Consider the following 18,626-nt stretch of genomic DNA (forward strand, 5'->3'; position numbering starts at 1 on the left):
ATGTGGCTAAGCTAACACTAAAATAAGCAAAAAATAAATCGTGCACAAATATTGGGTAAAATAGACTAATTTAAATCCCTGCTAGCTAAAAAAATCAAGCTAAACCATCTTAAAGTGATACAGTAACAATGGTGGGGTTTTAGCTGGTTGGGTGGTTGACTAGTGGGACTACCAGCTAGTGAAGGTTTTGTCTTCTCTGCAAGTTATACATTAGCATTCAAGTATACAAGTTTGGGGTTAGCAAGATTTTTATTTTTAACAAAATTACTACTTTTATCTATCAAGCATGCATTAAATTGATTAGAAGTGGCAGTGAAGACTTTTACATTTGTTACAAAAATATTATATTTCAAACAAGTACTGCTCTTTTGAACTTTCTATTAATCAAAGAATAAACAGAACAAAACACATCACTATTTCCATAAAAACTATATAAAACACGCTGCACAGCTGTTTTCAACATAATAATAGTAATGAGTGTTTCGTGAGCAGCAAATCAGCATATTAGAATGATTTCTGAAAGACAATGTGACACTAAAGAGTAATGAGAATAAAAATTCAGCTTTGCCATCACAGGAATAAATTACATTTTGAAATGGACTAAAACCGAAAACAGTTATTTTAAATTGTAATAATATTTCACAGTATTACTGTTTTTTCGATTAAATAAATGCAGCCTTGGTGAGCATAAAACACTTCTTTCAAAACCAACCCCCAAATTTCTGAACTGTAATGTTGTTACATGCAATGCTATCTTAAGATTTCCAACTCGAATACCACACGATCCCTTAAAATGCTGTCTACGTAGTCAGCTCACTACAAGTCTTGAAACCGATTTGAAATTTATTTCCAGTTCTTGATTTCCCCATCAATGTCAGCATTTTGGATGTATTTTAGACTACAAAGTATTCAGTTTCTAGAAGTCCCATAAATAACTAAATTGTGTCTATATAGTCTAAGCAATATAACATTTTGTGTTCACCAGTGGTCAAGTTATCTCAGTTTTACTGAAACAAATTACATCTCCGTGAGGCCTTACTTGGTGGTAAATAAGATGAATATGTGTGTGCGTCCCATGTGTGTGTTTGTTGATGCATATTGACTCCATGCAGGCAGGCAGATGAAGACGACTGGAAAGGCTGATAGAGAACGACAGGAGCGGTGCCTACTGTCTCTTTCTACCGCTGCACCACAGCTAATGAAAATCAATACAGGCAGCAAGTGCATGCCTACACGGTTGCACACACATACTCACAACTTGGAGCACAGTTATACATTAAACATTCAGGCAAGCTGAATTTTGATCCCGATTTTATTTTACATAAAATCCTCCTCCAAATGCAGCTAATATTTAACAGTGGAACTCGATATTGTTGGTTTTAAAATGCGAACATGATGGCTTTGTTTACTGTAAGTTAATGGACGTGCTTTCAGACACAGCTTAGAGACTTGGATTAGAGACTGTAAAGACGTTTATGAGCTCATTAGAAGTTTGTCTTTGCCACTGTGCAGTATTTCTCTCCCTCAGTGTGTTCAGAGATGATGGATGGAGAGTGATATGTGCGGATTTCTCCTGAATGATGTCACACCATGCCGAATATAGCTTGGGTGAATGACACTCCACTGTTATGGGTATCTGTGTGTGTGAGAGCAAGTGAGACATGGAGAACAATCATGGCTTCTTCTCTCACAGCAGCACACACCTCTGACATTCCTGACGGACATGTTTACCATTTCAGCCGGAGAAGGGAAATGACATCATTAATGGATACTGGTTCATAGGTAGACATATACATACAGTTGGGGCTAAATATATCAGCACTTTAGCTGCAAATCATGCAGTATGTGTGCAACATTCTATAATGCAAGACTGTTTTAAAAAATAACAATTTGGTAACCACACACACACAGCCAGTCAAAAGCTTAGACACACTTGACTGAATTTGTTTCTCAAAATCTGTTGATCTAAGGGAAATGTTTAAATTTACAAGTTTTATTTGTAGACAGAACACATAAAATATTTAATAATTATGATGCCTCATGCAGTTTTTGGTCACTAGTTTATTCCCATACATCCATTTAGAATTAGAATATTCTGTGTAAAAGAGTCAAATAAGAAAATAAGTGTCTCCAAATTTTGGCATGCAGACAAACAGTTTAGTCCAATTCACAAACAAATGACTGTTTTGAGTCGGTTCTTCTAATGAATGAATCATTTAAAATCACCACCGGGTTAGGATTTTTTTTTTTGGACTGAAATAGTTTGTCTTAAATTAATTCACTGAATTAACTTCTTGAATCCATCAGAGCAGTTACTAAATAAACAACTGACACAACTGGGGGAAAATATAATATAAATAAAAATAACATGCAAATATAGTAATACAAATATTTTTTAAATAAAGTTATGATAAATAAAATTATGGTCACACATTTATTTATTTATTTGAAAGAAATGAATACTTTTATTCAGCCAGGATGCATTGAATGATTTCTGAAGGACCATTAAAAATTCAACTTTGCCGTCACAGGAATAAATTACATTTAAAATGCATTAAAATAGAAAACTTATTTTAAATTGTAATAATATTTACAATATCACCTTTTTAAATTATTTTATTTAAATGCATATGCATGTGTAATTTTGAAAGAAAAACTCATGTGGATGCCAAAAGAAACAGTTTTGCATTACATTGCAGAAAAAAAGATGTATTTTTGGCCAGAACTATACACATATCCCAAAAGTTGATACTTTTTTTATTAGATGAAATCATGTGCATTTCTTGGCAAGGCTAAAAGAAGACACAAACTCACAGGGTCAGTTTCCAAAACATAGCTCACACCCCAGATCACAAGATGTTTTCAGCGGAGAAATCAACATTGACAACATAATTTAAACCAGGATTTATTTAATCTGTGATTTATTAATCCCATTCAATCATTCTGCTAGTAAATGAATAAGCAGTCACATGAGACGCAGAGAACGATGGAGAATCGATCCTGTTCTATGATGCAAGATGTGATGACTGGCACTTCAAAACATGTTAGCAAGAGGCCAAACAGCAATTAACTACTGTCATCCAAGACCTCCCCATCACAACTATCACATCTTTCTAGCACAGCCAATCATACATTTTCAGCAGACAGCTTCATGTCTTTTTCTTTACCTCAATGATGTCATGTGAATTAAATCGTCTGTGTTTTTCTCCTCTCTAAGAGTGATGTGCTATAATCATTTTTTCGGGATTGCGACCTCATCTTTCACTCATCTGTCTGTTCTTCTTTACTACCGCACCTCTTTCCTTCCTATTCACTTTCTTCTGTCTTTCTCTGTTTTATTTAATCAGAAAAGAGTGCATGTAAAGTACAGGGCTGTTGTGGAGGAAACGCACTCCTTTGTTCTCTCACATGTGATGTGCAAAAAAAAAGACTAATGTCAAACTCTCTTAGCTCTCGGTTCCTATCTCTCACTATGGGAGAACTGATAGTCTAGTATCATTGAGCTGTTCCACCTAAATGCTCAAAAAGGTAATGACAACACATTGTGCAAACAGGCTCCAACAAAATTACACATTGTGAAAGCAGCCTGATATGGCCTCTATTAACAACAAATCTCCAGTGACATGGAGCAGGATAAGAGGCAGGAGACACACAGGCTTGTTAAGACTCTCAGATGAAGATTCGAAAGGACATTTTTCTTCCAGGGTTCACTGTCTTTTTAGGTGTTCTTTGCACTATGTGAGGATTTTTTTCAACATGTACCTGGCTCTACATCCTATCAACCAATCAGATTTCAAAAATAGGCAAAGAGTTGAACAACATTCAACTTTCATCCAGTTAGGATTCAGGAACATGTTGATACTACACTCTTAAAAACAGTTTCTTTATTGCCATTGATGGTTCCATAAAGAACATCCATGGAATCTTTCCATTACACAATCTCAAGAACATTTTTCTGGAAACCTTTTATTAAAATGTTCTTCACACTTAGAAAATAACAGTTGTTTCAATAACTGTTCACTGAAAGGTTCTTTGGGGAACCAAAAATGGTCCTTCTATGGCATCTACACTCTTAAAAATAAAGTTCTCAAAAGTTTTTCATAGTGATGCCACTGAAGAACCCTTCTCCAAAGAACCTTTTAGTGAACATTTCTTAAAAGGACCACTATAAAGAAACACTTGGGCAACCAAAACGTTCCATATATGTTAAAGGTTATTCATGGAACCTTAGATGCCAATAAAAAAACTTTTTGTGTACTTGAGCTTGTCCCACTCCCAATGCCAAGAAAACTTCAAACTACCCATGAATATGCATGCGTATGTGTGCTTTTGTGAACTGATTTCCATTGTTTTGGGGAATTCATACTTATCTTCACATCTTATGACCAGGATCTTAGGCAACTTTTTAAAACTATTTTAATGGCTGTTATGGAAATATGAGGCCTCTACGGGTACAAGATTTTGTTCCAGCCTGTTCCAGAGCTGCACTTGATTTATCAACTCAATGCCATAAAATGTGATTACATAAGAACAATTGCGTCTTAGAACAGCTTTAATGTTTGTGTAGCACACATTTAGGTAAGAAAGCAGAGCTCACCTCTTTCATCTTGGCAGCACTGAAGGTCGGTGTGAGGATGCTGTGCACTCGTTTCCACTGTTCGCCCTTCAGCATGATCAGACTGTCGCTCATGGGTTTAGTCATGCCCCTGACAGTCTGCATCGAGAACACAGCTGAGGTTTGTACACTCCGAAAAGGACATGTTTATATAAGGACAAGTTTAGGACTAAATCTAAAGCATGTTTGTCATTTACCTAGTATTGTGCAGTAGGCTATAACTATGAAATCTGTAGCATTTTTAGGCAAGATGCAATTCGTAATGCAACACAAGTATACTGCGTTCTCCGCATTGCCACAAGAGGAGCTATAGCAGGCTATAGCATTAGTCTTCAGATTTCCACATTTACCATTGTTTGGTGACTTTTTGTGGGAGAAATACAATCATTTTAATAGGAATCCAGTATCGTGTAGTAGGCTATAACTATGATATTAGTAGCAGTGGTGATTGTTGGGCCCAAAACATACGCTACACAACTATGTGCAAACATTTCCAAGCGTTAGCACTTACACTTATGCAACCTTGATATCACACGTCGTTGAGTTTTTAAAACGTGTCAGAATGCAATTCATAAGGCAACGCAAGTATATTGCATTGCCACAGGAGGTGCTATAACAGACATTAGACTTTAGGTGAGGTCACATATGCCATTGTTTGGCAAAATTTCACAGGCAAAATCCAATAAATTGAATTGGAATCCATGCGATTGTGAATTTAGCGTTATTGTGAAAGTTCAGCTTTTCCCAGATTTCAGTTTGGTCACACGGATTCGCCATGTTGACCAAAAAAAAGCTTCTTGTTTTGAAAGCGACTTCTGTGTTTGCTGTGCTTGATACATGTGTGGGAAGTCGTGGCCTAATGGTTAGAGAGTTGGACTTGTAACCTAAAGGTTGTGGGATCGAGTCTCGTACCGGCAGGGATTGTAGGTGGGGGGAGTGAATGTACAGCGCTCTCTCCCACCTTCAATACCACGACTGAGGTGCCCTTGAGCAAGGCACCGAACCCCCAACTGCTCCCCGGGCGCCGCAGCATAAATGCTCACTGCTCCGGGTGTGTGTTCACGGTGTGTGTGTGTTCACTGCTGTGTGTGTGCACTTTGGATGGGATAAATGCAGAGCACTAATTCCGAGTATGGGTCACCATACTTGGCCACATGTCACGTCACTTTCACATGTCACGTCACTTTACATTACTATTAAAAACAGACAATGGACCTTTTTTTTGCCCACAAAATGTCACTGTGCTCGCACCTTTCTGCGGTTTTCTATAGGTTTTCTCATTCAGACCAACAACTATCCGTAGTTTGAAGTAATTACTGGCAAATTTTCAAAGAAAACAAGTTTACTCAAGTTTGATTTCAGATATTGCTTTTCAAAATGAGTTAAAAAAAAAATTAATAATGCAACATGTACACATAGCATTAGCAAGTTTATTATTTCAATCATTAACTGTGGACACATAAAGCTAGCTATAGCTACACTTAAGAGTTTAATGGCACAGATTTTTAAAGTTTGTTTTTGCTATAGTAATGCAAAAATATACAATCTGCTCGTAAGCATTCGCATCTGCATCTCCATACTTGCGTAGAGAATGTTTCAGGCTTAATAGATGAACCACCGCAAAGTGTAAAAAACTTTCTCAGACTCTAAACTGTCGGAAAGTGTTTAAAAAGCTCTACATGGTTTCGTCTTTGCAATTCTGCATAAATAATAGTCCTGGATTCATTAAAACTGCTGTTGTACTGTACACGGAGTTGGCTAAGCATAGGTTGTTAGCCTGAAAGTTAGTGCAGCAACCAAAGCCAGGTGGCAGAGCTTTGTGCTTGGCCGACTTTGATCTCGTGTGTAGATATTTGTGCTAACGGCTGCCAACACATACTATTTGTTTGTTTTTTGGTGCCTTGGTAATCTCCTTTTACGAGTTTTCTCCCACTGTTGGTTGTAGATGTGCTTTACGTTGTACATTTAAAAGTACACTTCCATGCACACAAACAGGCCAAGAGGTAGTTGATAAACCCCAGTGGTGCACAAGGCCTCAGTATTGATCTGGCCCTGCCATAATCGTTTACCCAGCAGGCTCAGCTCCAGCAGCAAGGCCAACTCATGACCTTTCACTCTGCTTTGATACATAAGTCATGTGATCATTAGTTTTTGACCTCCCTGGACTGACTGAGTTCAAAGCTCTGGAGCCTTTTGCCAGTAGCTTACCATTCACATGACGTGCACTCTCAGCATTGATTTAGACACACAAATACACACCTACATACAGTAACTCCTATCGACTGCAGGAAAAAGTGCAAGTAATAAATCAAAACCACCCTGTCATTGATTTAGCTGATTTTATGATTTATGGGAGATGCTATGTGTATGTCTGCAATCATAAATTATGATGTTGTTGACAAACAATTGCTGAGCTATGTGATGACATCAATCAGGAATTGACGGCCTTCAAGTGGAACCGAAAATATCCTAATAACGAGTTCTGAGCACATAAATGATAAAGCGAAGTCGTATTTACAAGTGGGAAACTCTGACTTCTAGATGATGCACGAGTTGCGAGTTATGTTGATGTGAAACATGGAGGCAAACAAGTCTTGTGAATGATTTTGCAAAGTTATTTTAATTTTACAAGCTATTTCTAGAATTTAGTAGCTATTCATGAATGAGCTTGTAGAACACAAATGTAAACGTAATCACATTCATGGTTTGTTTTATACTAAATAAATGGGTTTTTTTTTAGATACCATGTGTATAAATGATAGAAGTGAAAATGTTTTTTTTTTTGTGCTTTGTGAAAATTTTGTAGTAATTTTAGTGCTTCAGCTTATTTTATTTCAAATTTTAGAATTTTATTTCAAGTTTTTCATCTAATATTTATACTTTATATTATTTTTTACTTTATTTCAATTAACAAAATGATTTAAGGTTCAGTTTTATAACAACACTGACTTATATTCAAGAAACAATCTATGAAAACAAGTCTTAATATCTTATGCAATCTGGCTTCTCCTTTTTAAGGAGTTTTAGATATTTTACTGAAAAGCAAGTAAAAAAACAACTAATTAAAAACTCATTAAGAAGTAATTTTTGCTGAATAGAGTATGCTTAATAATACAACTTTAGATGAATTGCTGAGTATGTGTATTTGATTTTAGACTGTAAATGTAATGTCACTCACCATTCTGTTGGGAAACTTACTGAATTCCTTCACCATCACCTGCCTGAGCATATCTGGGTCTGCAATGATCACTATAGGCCGCCGGCCTATATAATAACTGACACACACACACACACAGAGCAAACAAACAAGATGAAATGAATAAATAACATGGCACCAGTCAAATTTCAGGGGAATAGGAAGAGTCCAAAGAACAAAGGACAAATTCACACACGGATAAAGCAGCACATCTGTGGCTGCAGACCCCGTCTTCACTTCATATCACTGACACAGGGGTACAGACACACATCATACGTGTGTGTGTGTCAAGGTCAGCTCAGTAAAGAGAAATTTGAGTCTGCTGGGTAGCTCCTTTTTTGTAGTCACGCATGGCAGCTTTCACTGCTGAGATGTGGCGAGGTTATACCATCAAACGCTGTGAAATGGAGGATTGTGAGCACGTATGTATGTGCCCTTGCATGCACCAGCATGAGACACCACCTTCCTCTCAAATGCAACTTCCTGTAATTTTCTCTTTTTTTTTTCCTCCTAAGAATCAGTTTCACAGGAAATAGCAGAAACATGCAGATAATTAAACACCTTTATTAGGCACCGATAATTGAATATGAAAGCTTTTAGGCAAATATCTGAAGCCATTAATCTAGTTCATACAAGCTTTTGGAAGCTCCTTTTTTCCAGCAGAAGGCTATGCTTAGGTTCATTACCGTGTCCAGTGGCTGTAAAGCACATTTAAGCCCAGCTGGGACTCAGCTGGGGGCAAACGCAGCAGAGACAGATCACTCTTATCATTTACTGTACTCTCCTTTCATGTGCCTGTGTCAGTTTGGTACTGTAAAACTCTTCATATCATCTTGTGCTAATGAAGCTGACATTGGCAGTCCACATGGCTCTAGGAGCAGGAGGAGTTTAATTAAGCTTGCAGCTAAGTGACCTATAAAACACTGATCTCATTAGTATGTTTTGGTTTATCTATGCATCTGCGCCGGCGGTCTGTTCGCAAACCGAAAAGCTGTGTGATGGTCTTTCACGTGCAATACAGACTATCATGAACCAATGAACAATACTAAGCCCATTTCTGCCACAGAGTAAAAAATATGATTCTGTAAGTCATAATGAGAAACTTTCTCATAATAATGACTTGGATGACGAAGTCATTATAACGAGAAAGTTTCTCATTATGAGATACACAGTCATTATTATGTAAAAGTTCCTTATTATTGAGATTTTATATTTGCAAAAAATTAGACTTAACTAACTCATAATGATTATCATTATTCTGATACAGTAAGTCATTACTATGAGAATGTTTGTCATTATTATGAGATACTATATTAATACTAATGAGAAAGTATCTTGTAGTAATGAGATTTTCTCATAATAATATTATGGTAGCACTTTATGTACATTATGTACTTGTTATAGTAATTACAGTAAATGGATAATAAATAGGTACTAACCCTGAACCTAGGCTTAAACCTAACTTAACCCATGGCGTTACCTTATATTATCAGTACTATACCTTACTTTATATTATCAGTACTGTAAAATAATGTGCAACCAATACTGGTAATTAAGTCATTATTATGAGAAAGTTATTTATTATATATTTATATTTATTAAATATTTATATTATAATATATTATAATATTTAGAATCAATCTCATTATGACTTAACTCATGATAAAGCGTATCATCATGATACAGTTTGTCATTATGAGAAACAATACTAATATTATTAGCATCTCATTATTACAAGATACTATACCACTACTAATATAATTTTGAGAGATTCTACAAATACTAATATTATTATGATACAGTTTTTCATTGTTATGTGATCATTTCATTAAGTCATTATGAGAAAGTTGAAATATCTGGAAAAATCTCATTATGACATTAACTCATAAGTTTTAATATCATACTATATTTTTATGAGAAATATATTAAAGATCATTAATATAATGATACTAAGTAATTTTTATGTATTTAGACACATAATTCACACCTAAAAACATCTGAAAATCACTGCATTACACTGTACGTATATGCCATCAAACAAAGTGTCCTTTAGCTGTCAACCATTGAAAAGCCCATATGGTCTCTTTCACTGTAGGGTATCTCATTAATGCATTCTGGTTAGAAGGCATTTCAAGATATTTTCAAACCATATCTGAAGGATATTTTTGGATGGAGCAAAAAATAAAATCACACCTTCGTGAGCAAACCTTCTGCATATTTGAAATCGAGCACTCCTGCAATGCGCTGAAACGTCTGAACTTAGATGACTGATGGTTTGTACTTCGGGAACCGACAAGGGTTTTAAGGAGCATGCAGAGCACTGATATGTATTTCAAAGCCCTTTGATTTCGGTGAGAAGCTCAGCCTCTTGGATTACACCTAACTGAAAGATGTCGTAATGTCTCCTGACATATATCTACACGACTCTGAATTAGATCCCATTTTCCGGTCTCGACACCCAATCCAGAACCCCTGGATCCCATTGAACACACATACACGCACACAAGCAGACAAAACCAGCATCACTCTGATTCTCTTCCCCTCTATTCTGCTCATATTAAACACAGGAAGCCCAGTGGCACTCGCTGCTTTGATCTCCCTCGAGGAGAAGTCGGCCTCTCAGAAGCAGGCATATTAAAACACAATGTCTGGCTAGCGACTGACTAAATTAGAGGACACTGGGCACTCCGTGAGTGGTTCATACTGTCTGAATATGAATGACAGGACTGTGAACAAGGGCTCCGGTGTGATGGGTGTTATACACAGATGCTTTCGTATTAAAATAATTCTATAAATGTGGAAATGACTAAAGCAATCATGTAGGGAACTTTTCATCAGAAATATAAATCAGAAAAAAATCATTTCTATTACACAAGGGGTAATGAGAAGGCGTTCATGTTTCACTTGGCAAAACAAATAGGTTTCACATATTTGTGTTTATTAATGCCTTTGACAAAAGCTTTCCCATATAATAAAAAGATGATGTTTTTTTCAGACATCAATCTCAGATTTTATAAGACAAAGAAACAACATAAACTTAATCCAATTTCATTTAGTAATTTGATTGATGCTTTAATAACAGTAAAAGTAAAATCCAGGGAGACTTACCCACAAATTCGTCCGTATTTCTTTATTAGGTCAGATTGTGCCTTAAAGAAACCCTGTGCAAGAGCAGAAAACCCACATATCAGTATAAAAGCATATTCGAGAATATTCAATGCAGAATTTTCAAGTCACTCATGTGGTCAGATTTATTTTAGAGACATCATCTACAACAATCAGATTTAACAATGAAATGCCGCACAGATCAACTTAAATATCTTCATGAAATCATTTTAGTTTATTTATTATTATTTTAATACTAGCAACACATTTTTCACACATTCTGTGTGATATCAAATCAAGTCAAGTCAAGTCAAGTCTGCTTTATTGTCAATTCTTCCACATGTAGCTGAGATATATATTCTGCTGCAAATATTTGCATCATGCTAATAAAGTACTTAGAAAATGAAACAAGTGAGAGTAAGAAAGATATCAGAGAGATACACTATACGGACAAAAGTATTGGGACACCTGTACATAACACCAACAGGGACTTTAGTGACATTGCATTCAAATACATTGACATTAATATGAAGTTGGTCCCTTTGCAGCTATAACAGCTTCTACTCTTCTAGGAAGGCTTTCCACGAGATTTTAAAGCGTTTCTGTGGGAATTTTGCATTTGTGGGGTCAGGCACTGATGTTGGACGAGAAGGCCTGGCTGGCAATCTCCATTCATCCCAAAGGTGTTCGATGGTGTTGTGATCAGGCTTTGTTTGAGCCAGTCAAGTTCTTTCACACCAAACTCATCCAACCATGTCTTTATGGACCCTGCTTTGTGCACTGGGGCACAGTCAGGCTGCAGCAGAGAAGGACCTTCCCTAAATTTTTACCACCATATTGGAAGCATAGCATTGTCCAAAATGCCATGCTGACACATTAAGATTTCCCTTCACTTTATTAACTCTTTTATGCACCTCAGTACTAAGTGACCCCGCTCCGTGACTTTGCGTGGTCTTCTGCTTTATGGCTATAGTTGCTGCTGTTCCTAAACACTTCCACTTTTCAATAATACCACTTATGGTTGACTGTGAAATATTTAGCAGGGATGAATTTACACGAACTGAGTGGTTTCTTTCCTATCATAGTACCATTCACTGAGGTCTTAACCACAAACATTTTTTCCACAAATGTTTGTAAATGCATACTGCATGGCTAGGTGCTTGATTTTATACACCTGTGGCATTGGGTGTAGTTTAATATTTTATGCTGAATATTATTATTTTTGCTAACATTACTGGCAACTTATTTTTCTGACACAGTTTAATTGATTCTTTTTTTTTAAACATTGTGGAATAAAACATTCAAAAAAATCTGAATAAGAGATATCTGATTTGATGAACTTGCATCCTATTGTTCTCAGTGGGTGGGCACTTTCTCCAAGATTAGCACTTTTTTTTTAAACATTGTGGAATAAAACATTAAAAAAATCTGAATAAGAGATATCTGATTTGATGAACTTGCATCCTATTGTTCTCAGTGGGTGGGCACTTTCTCCAAGATTAGCACATTCATGAACATTTGCACAGCTTTGCCATCATGTAGTTTAAAGCAATTATTTATTTCAGCTCTGTCTTTTCTTGGATACCACCGACTGTCTGTCTAAAAAGAATAAGACAGCCCTGAACAATATAGATCTGTCTATATGACTCCTAAAGAGGCGCTTACTATGTGAATGGAGGCTATTACAGGTATGGCATCGCTGAGTGACTGCACTTATCTACCAGTAGGGGTCAGTCCAGAGCAAAAACACTGACTGCGCTTGGCTCTCTCGAGGTTTATGGGCTCTCTGAAGGTTTATCGAGGTCTACTGAGAATATTATCCTGAAATATCCATAACCATAACACAATAACAGGAATATTATCATATCCCTATTTAGAATCTAATAACATATTAAACTTTGCACATAAGGCTGCTGAGATTGCATTGTTTATAGAGGCTGGTGGGATATAGTTAAGAAGTTACACAACAAAGCAAACAATGAACATCAAGTGCTGACTGTAAAACGCACACACACACACACGCGCATATAAAAAGCACATAAAGAGTGCTAGTTTGGTATGCATGGCAGCCAGTGGCTCTGCTGTCTGTACTAATGAAGGAGTCGACAGTGCTGTCATCAAACCGCCTGCCCTCCCTTCTTCATCCCACTATTCCTGCAGTCTCCCTGGTGGGCATTAGGCAGAGACGTATACTGTATGTGTGTGCGTGTGTTCCTCAGTGAGCATTAAGCAGTGGAGTGTGTGCCCTTCCATCCTGATGTCCTCTCCTTCAGCCTTTTATTACTGTTCTGTCACACGGAAGAGGCTGCGCGTGCATCTATGCTGTAGTAAAGTTTAACAGGAGGCTCAGTTCAAACAAATGAGTTGCTTCTGCCTTTGGCTGCCATACCTGTAATAGCCTCCATTCACCTCGGATGGATACGATCAATAACCCCGGGTCTGACTGAAGCGGACAGTCAGTGATCCTATTGGAATTCTCTTAAAAAGATTAGCCACTTTTAGTTGTTTTCTAGCACATACATGACCTTGACCTCTGTGCAGATCTGAACACGTGCTGCTTTTCTTTGTCTCGGCCACTAATAATCTGTCATGTCACTCAGAATCATGCAGGCAGACGTTCAGTGTGTGACTGAGAGGATGTGGAGGAAGGTATGGGATATGCACTTTTAAGGATAGACCTGTGAAAAAAGGACAATTAAAAGGAAATATTCTATTCTATTCTATTCTATATTTTATGGGTCATACAATGAAAGTCAATGGGGACTTTCAAAATACCTTCCTTTTGTTTTGCATATTTACATGTGGGCAATTCTGAAATACACTGAAAAAACTGGTTTGGAAACAAATGTTAAAAAAACAGCAAGTAGCACATTGTATTTGAAATTGCATTTTGTTTTATGCACAACTTAAAAAATTCCATTAGGACTGATGCTGAAAAACAAAATCGGTAGTCTCTACAAATGACATTAATTTATGTAGACTCTGAGATCACGTATTCTGTCTGTCCAAAAGTAATAGTAATTTATTTAGAGATATTACTCCGAAAACAAAGCAAAATATATAATTCTGCTCGAGTATCTAGCTACTAAGTGCTACTCTATCTTTCAAAGATTCAGTGCCATGAACCTTGCAAACTTTGTCAAATTCAAGTCATTATTTTTTCCCCAAAGGCACTTAATGCAACATATCAGTTTCAAGATCCAAAAAAACTGTGCACACAAATCATGAAACCTGATTGGATCTTGCAATTCTTACTAGTTTTGTTTGCGAAATGCATCAGATCTCATTTAGTTTTTAATGAGCATTTTGCTTGTCTCTGACCCTGTTTTTGCTTTCATATAAGACTTCTATACACTATGCAAATGACATCTGTTATGATTGGATAATGTTTTTGCATATGGCCAACTTGCTAAATATTGAATAAGTGTTGATATGTACTACAGCTTAAAAGTTTGGGGTCAGTACAATTTTTTTATTTTTTATTTTTTTGGAAGATAGAAAAAGACATTAATGCTTTTATTCAGCAGGGATGCATTAATTTAATTAAAAGGCAGCAAAAACATTTGTAATGTTACAAAAGATTTCTACTTTAAATAAACGTTTCTATTCATTAAAAAAATCCTGAAAAAAATGTATTATGGTGTACACAAATTAGAATGATTTCTGAAGGATCACGTGGCACTGAAAACTGGAGTAATGGCTGCTAAAAATTCAGCTTTGCTATCACAGGAATAAATTATAATTTAAAACATATTAAAATAGAAACTGAACCCAAACACCTGAATGGCAGAGTTAACATGGGTGGTCTTCTGTTAATATGTTTATAACCTTTGAGAATTACCTGTTTTTGTACCTTAGATTCAGTAAATAGTCTTGACACACTGGGCAGGCAGCTTTGTTAATGTTAAAGTCAGTCTACATACTGTAGCTCTTTTTATTTGAAACTACCATGACAAATCCTGTTTTCCAGATAAGTCCCCTATGGATAAACAGAGAGCAAGTATGTGCATGTGTGCTGGCAACAGAGAGAAAGAGAGAGAGAAACTGCATCTAGGTTGTTTAGGATCTTAAATGGACCACATCTCACGTCTGTGAGTGTTGTATTTGGTAATGGAGTGTGTCATGATAATGTGCTGCTGTGGGTTGCGAGAGACTCTGTCGTCTAGTCTCTAAATGTGACTCAATCTGCCCCTGTATCCCAAACGCTCTTTCAACATCACTTCCTGTTACCCATGATCCTCCCTTACACCCTGGCTTCTCTCTTCTGTTTTCCTTCAAATCACTCCAATTCACTCCGTTCATCTAAAAACAGTCATCAATCCCAAACACCGACTTTGCCAACGTAGCCTATGCCTTACTTTCCTTCTCCTTTCTCTCTTTCAGCATCTCCCTTTCCTCTTTTGCATTCTCACTGAATTTCTAACCTGAAATGCAGTCACCTGCCTCTTGAGAGGGGATTGCGTCTGCATCTCTAGTGCCAGTAACACAAAATGTGCATATAGTTGCACACAGAGACGTACAGGATTTAGCTGCGAGGCTGGCCTGTGGAAGTGGGTCAGAGGATTCCGCAGGAGCAATGCTCTGGAGACCATTGTTTGTGAGACTGAGTCTGCTGATGTGTGCCAAATCTACACAAACACTAATATGCTTAGACAAAGGCTGCACAACAGCATACAAAAACCCACACACTAAAAAAAAAAGCACATACCTTTAGTTCACCTGGGGAACTTCAAGACACGCAGTAATTATGCATGCATGCATATTCATTTACGCCTTTCTCACTTCCATCTAATAACATTTAATCACAACGAGGAAGACATGAATTGCGATGAAAAAGAAGTATAAGGGGATACAGACAGGCAGACCGAGAGGGAGAGAAGGAAGAGGGAGCACTGTCATAAGCGGGTGATAGAAAGACGGAATGAAAAGAGTGTTGTGAACGACATGCTGTCCAGTCAACCATCGCTGTCTGACAGTAACATATTGATCTGAGAATCTATTCAGCACCAGAACAGCACAAGAGTTGGACTCAAAGCTTTATACGGGTAAAACACCAGTAAAAAATAAATTCTGAAAATGTCTTCATATTAATACAGTACTTTGTGCCCTGTTTTTACAGTTAAAAAAAAGAGCAAAAAGTTTAATAAAAAATTAACATGAATTTCAGAACGTCGTATTCTTCATTGATATGTCCACCTTGATCTTAACTGTAATGAAAATACATTTTAATGGTCCAAAATTAAGTCTCATTTTTTTCGGTTCTTTTGATTTTTACTGTTGGGTGAAATATAAGCTGGACATGTCCTTTTTTATGACATTCGTCCTTATTGGTTGCTGGATGAATCTAGGCATTTCACATTCACAAATGAAGGTCCATTTAAAACTCGCATTGGAATCAAACAGCCCTACAGCATTGCAATTTTGGCCTTTATTTCCTATAATCCACTTCAAATCATTATCATTAGACAGGCAGAAATGAGAGTACTCAAGGTAGCTGTTGATTTGCTACATTACAGTTTAGGACTGAGATTAAACTTGAATAAAACACAGAAGGAATTAAAAGTATTAATTTTGCAATATTAAACCCACCCACTCTCCCCGTCCGTCTTTTATATTATCGTCATAAAACTACATCATTCAGTACAGAGGGTAATCTGTTTGGGAATCACATGACATTAGATGTCATTAGCAGCGAGTCATCTTTAATGAACACATCTAATGAAGTGAGGCTCACTGAGAGAAATATAATTTTTCTAGCTTTGGGAGGGTGGTACAAGGTGTGTGTGTACGTGTGAGAAAGTGAGCGAATGTGCCTTGTGTTTCATTATGAAGTAAACAAAAGGTCTTACATCTCGAAACATCATGAGGTTCCCAAAAAATGGTGAGGGCTTTGGGTGCTTGATGCCACATCGCTCCAAGATCGAGTAAGGGGAGATGGAGTACCTATTAAAACAAAAACAAAGACATTCAGTGAAAACCTCTGTAGTTTGGAGTCAGTGTGTCTGAGCGTTATTAGAAAGCCATATATGAAATCAATAAGAGAATAGAGAAAAATTAAATCATTAGAAATAGGCAGGTGATATCCATATGCATGTATAAGGGAAAATATATATTAATATAAAAAAAATTATAATATAATTAAAAAATATATATATTATTATATAAAAATAATACAAAAATAATTGCAATAATTATCTACACTGAACAAAATTGTAAACGCAACACTTTTGTTTTTGCCCCCATTTCTTATAACTCAAAGATCTAAGACTTGTTTTATGTACACAAAAGGCCTATTTCTCTCAAATCCAAGAGTTGGACTCAAAGCTTTATACGGGTAAAACACCAGTAAAAAATAAATTCTGAAAATGTCTTCATATTAATACAGTACTTTGTGCCCTGTTTTTACAGTTAAAAAAAAGAGCAAAAAGTTTAATAAAAAATTAACATGAATTTCAGAACGTCGTATTCTTCATTGATATGTCCACCTTGATCTTAACTGTAATGAAAATACATTTTAATGGTCCAAAATTAAGTCTCATTTTTTTCGGTTCTTTTGATTTTTACTGTTGGGTGAAATATAAGCTGGACATGTCCTTTTTTATGACATTCGTCCTTATTGGTTGCTGGATGAATCTAGGCATTTCACATTCACAAATGAAGGTCCATTTAAAACTCGCATTGGAATCAAACAGCCCTACAGCATTGCAATTTTGGCCTTTATTTCCTATAATCCACTTCAAATCATTATCATTAGACAGGCAGAAATGAGAGTACTCAAGGTAGCTGTTGATTTGCTACATTACAGTTTAGGACTGAGATTAAACTTGAAAAAAACACAGAAGGAATTAAAAGTATTAATTTTGCAATATTAAACCCACCCACTCTCCCTGTCCGTCTTTTATATTATCGTCATAAAACTACATCATTCAGTACAGAGGGTAATCTGTTTGGGAATCACATGACATTAGATGTCATTAGCAGCGAGTCATCTTTAATGAACACATCTAATGAAGTGAGGCTCACTGAGAGAAATATAATTTTTCTAGCTTTGGGAGGGTGGTACAAGGTGTGTGTGTACGTGTGAGAAAGTGAGCGAATGTGCCTTGTGTTTCATTATGAAGTAAACAAAAGGTCTTACATCTCGAAACATCATGAGGTTCCCAAAAAATGGTGAGGGCTTTGGGTGCTTGATGCCACATCGCTCCAAGATCGAGTAAGGGGAGATGGAGTACCTATTAAAACAAAAACAAAGACATTCAGTGAAAACCTCTGTAGTTTGGAGTCAGTGTGTCTGAGCGTTATTAGAAAGCCATATATGAAATCAATAAGAGAATAGAGAAAAATTAAATCATTAGAAATAGGCAGGTGATATCCATATGCATGTATAAGGGAAAATATATATTAATATAAAAAAAATTATAATATAATTAAAAAATATATATATTATTATATAAAAATAATACAAAAATAATTGCAATAATTATCTACACTGAACAAAATTGTAAACGCAACACTTTTGTTTTTGCCCCCATTTCTTATAACTCAAAGATCTAAGACTTGTTTTATGTACACAAAAGGCCTATTTCTCTCAAATATTGTTCACAAATCTGTCTAAATCTGTGTTAGTGAGCATGCCGAGATAATCCATCCACCTCACAGGTGTGGCATATCAAGATGCTGATTAGACAGCATGATTATTGCACAGGTGTG

At 36.3% G+C, this 18,626-nt stretch overlaps 1 long non-coding RNA gene and 1 pseudogene across 1 annotated transcript in view; one reads left to right on the top strand and one right to left on the bottom strand.

The window, feature by feature from the left end:
* Positions 1 to 1,145, top strand: part of LOC107670372 (uncharacterized) — a 17,594-nt gene extending 16,449 nt beyond the window's left edge. Inside the window, exon 2 of the long non-coding RNA XR_001632084.1 lies at positions 1,113 to 1,145. This is a non-coding gene — a long non-coding RNA (uncharacterized LOC107670372). The remainder of the gene's footprint in view (positions 1 to 1,112) is intronic.
* LOC107670371 (thromboxane-A synthase-like) overlaps positions 1 to 18,626 on the bottom strand; it is a 66,835-nt pseudogene that overhangs the window by 23,049 nt on the left and 25,160 nt on the right.

This window comes from Sinocyclocheilus anshuiensis, unplaced genomic scaffold (assembly GCF_001515605.1).
Source record: "Sinocyclocheilus anshuiensis isolate Anshui unplaced genomic scaffold, SAMN03320099.WGS_v1.1 scaffold949, whole genome shotgun sequence".
Classification (NCBI taxonomy): domain Eukaryota; kingdom Metazoa; phylum Chordata; class Actinopteri; order Cypriniformes; family Cyprinidae; genus Sinocyclocheilus; species Sinocyclocheilus anshuiensis.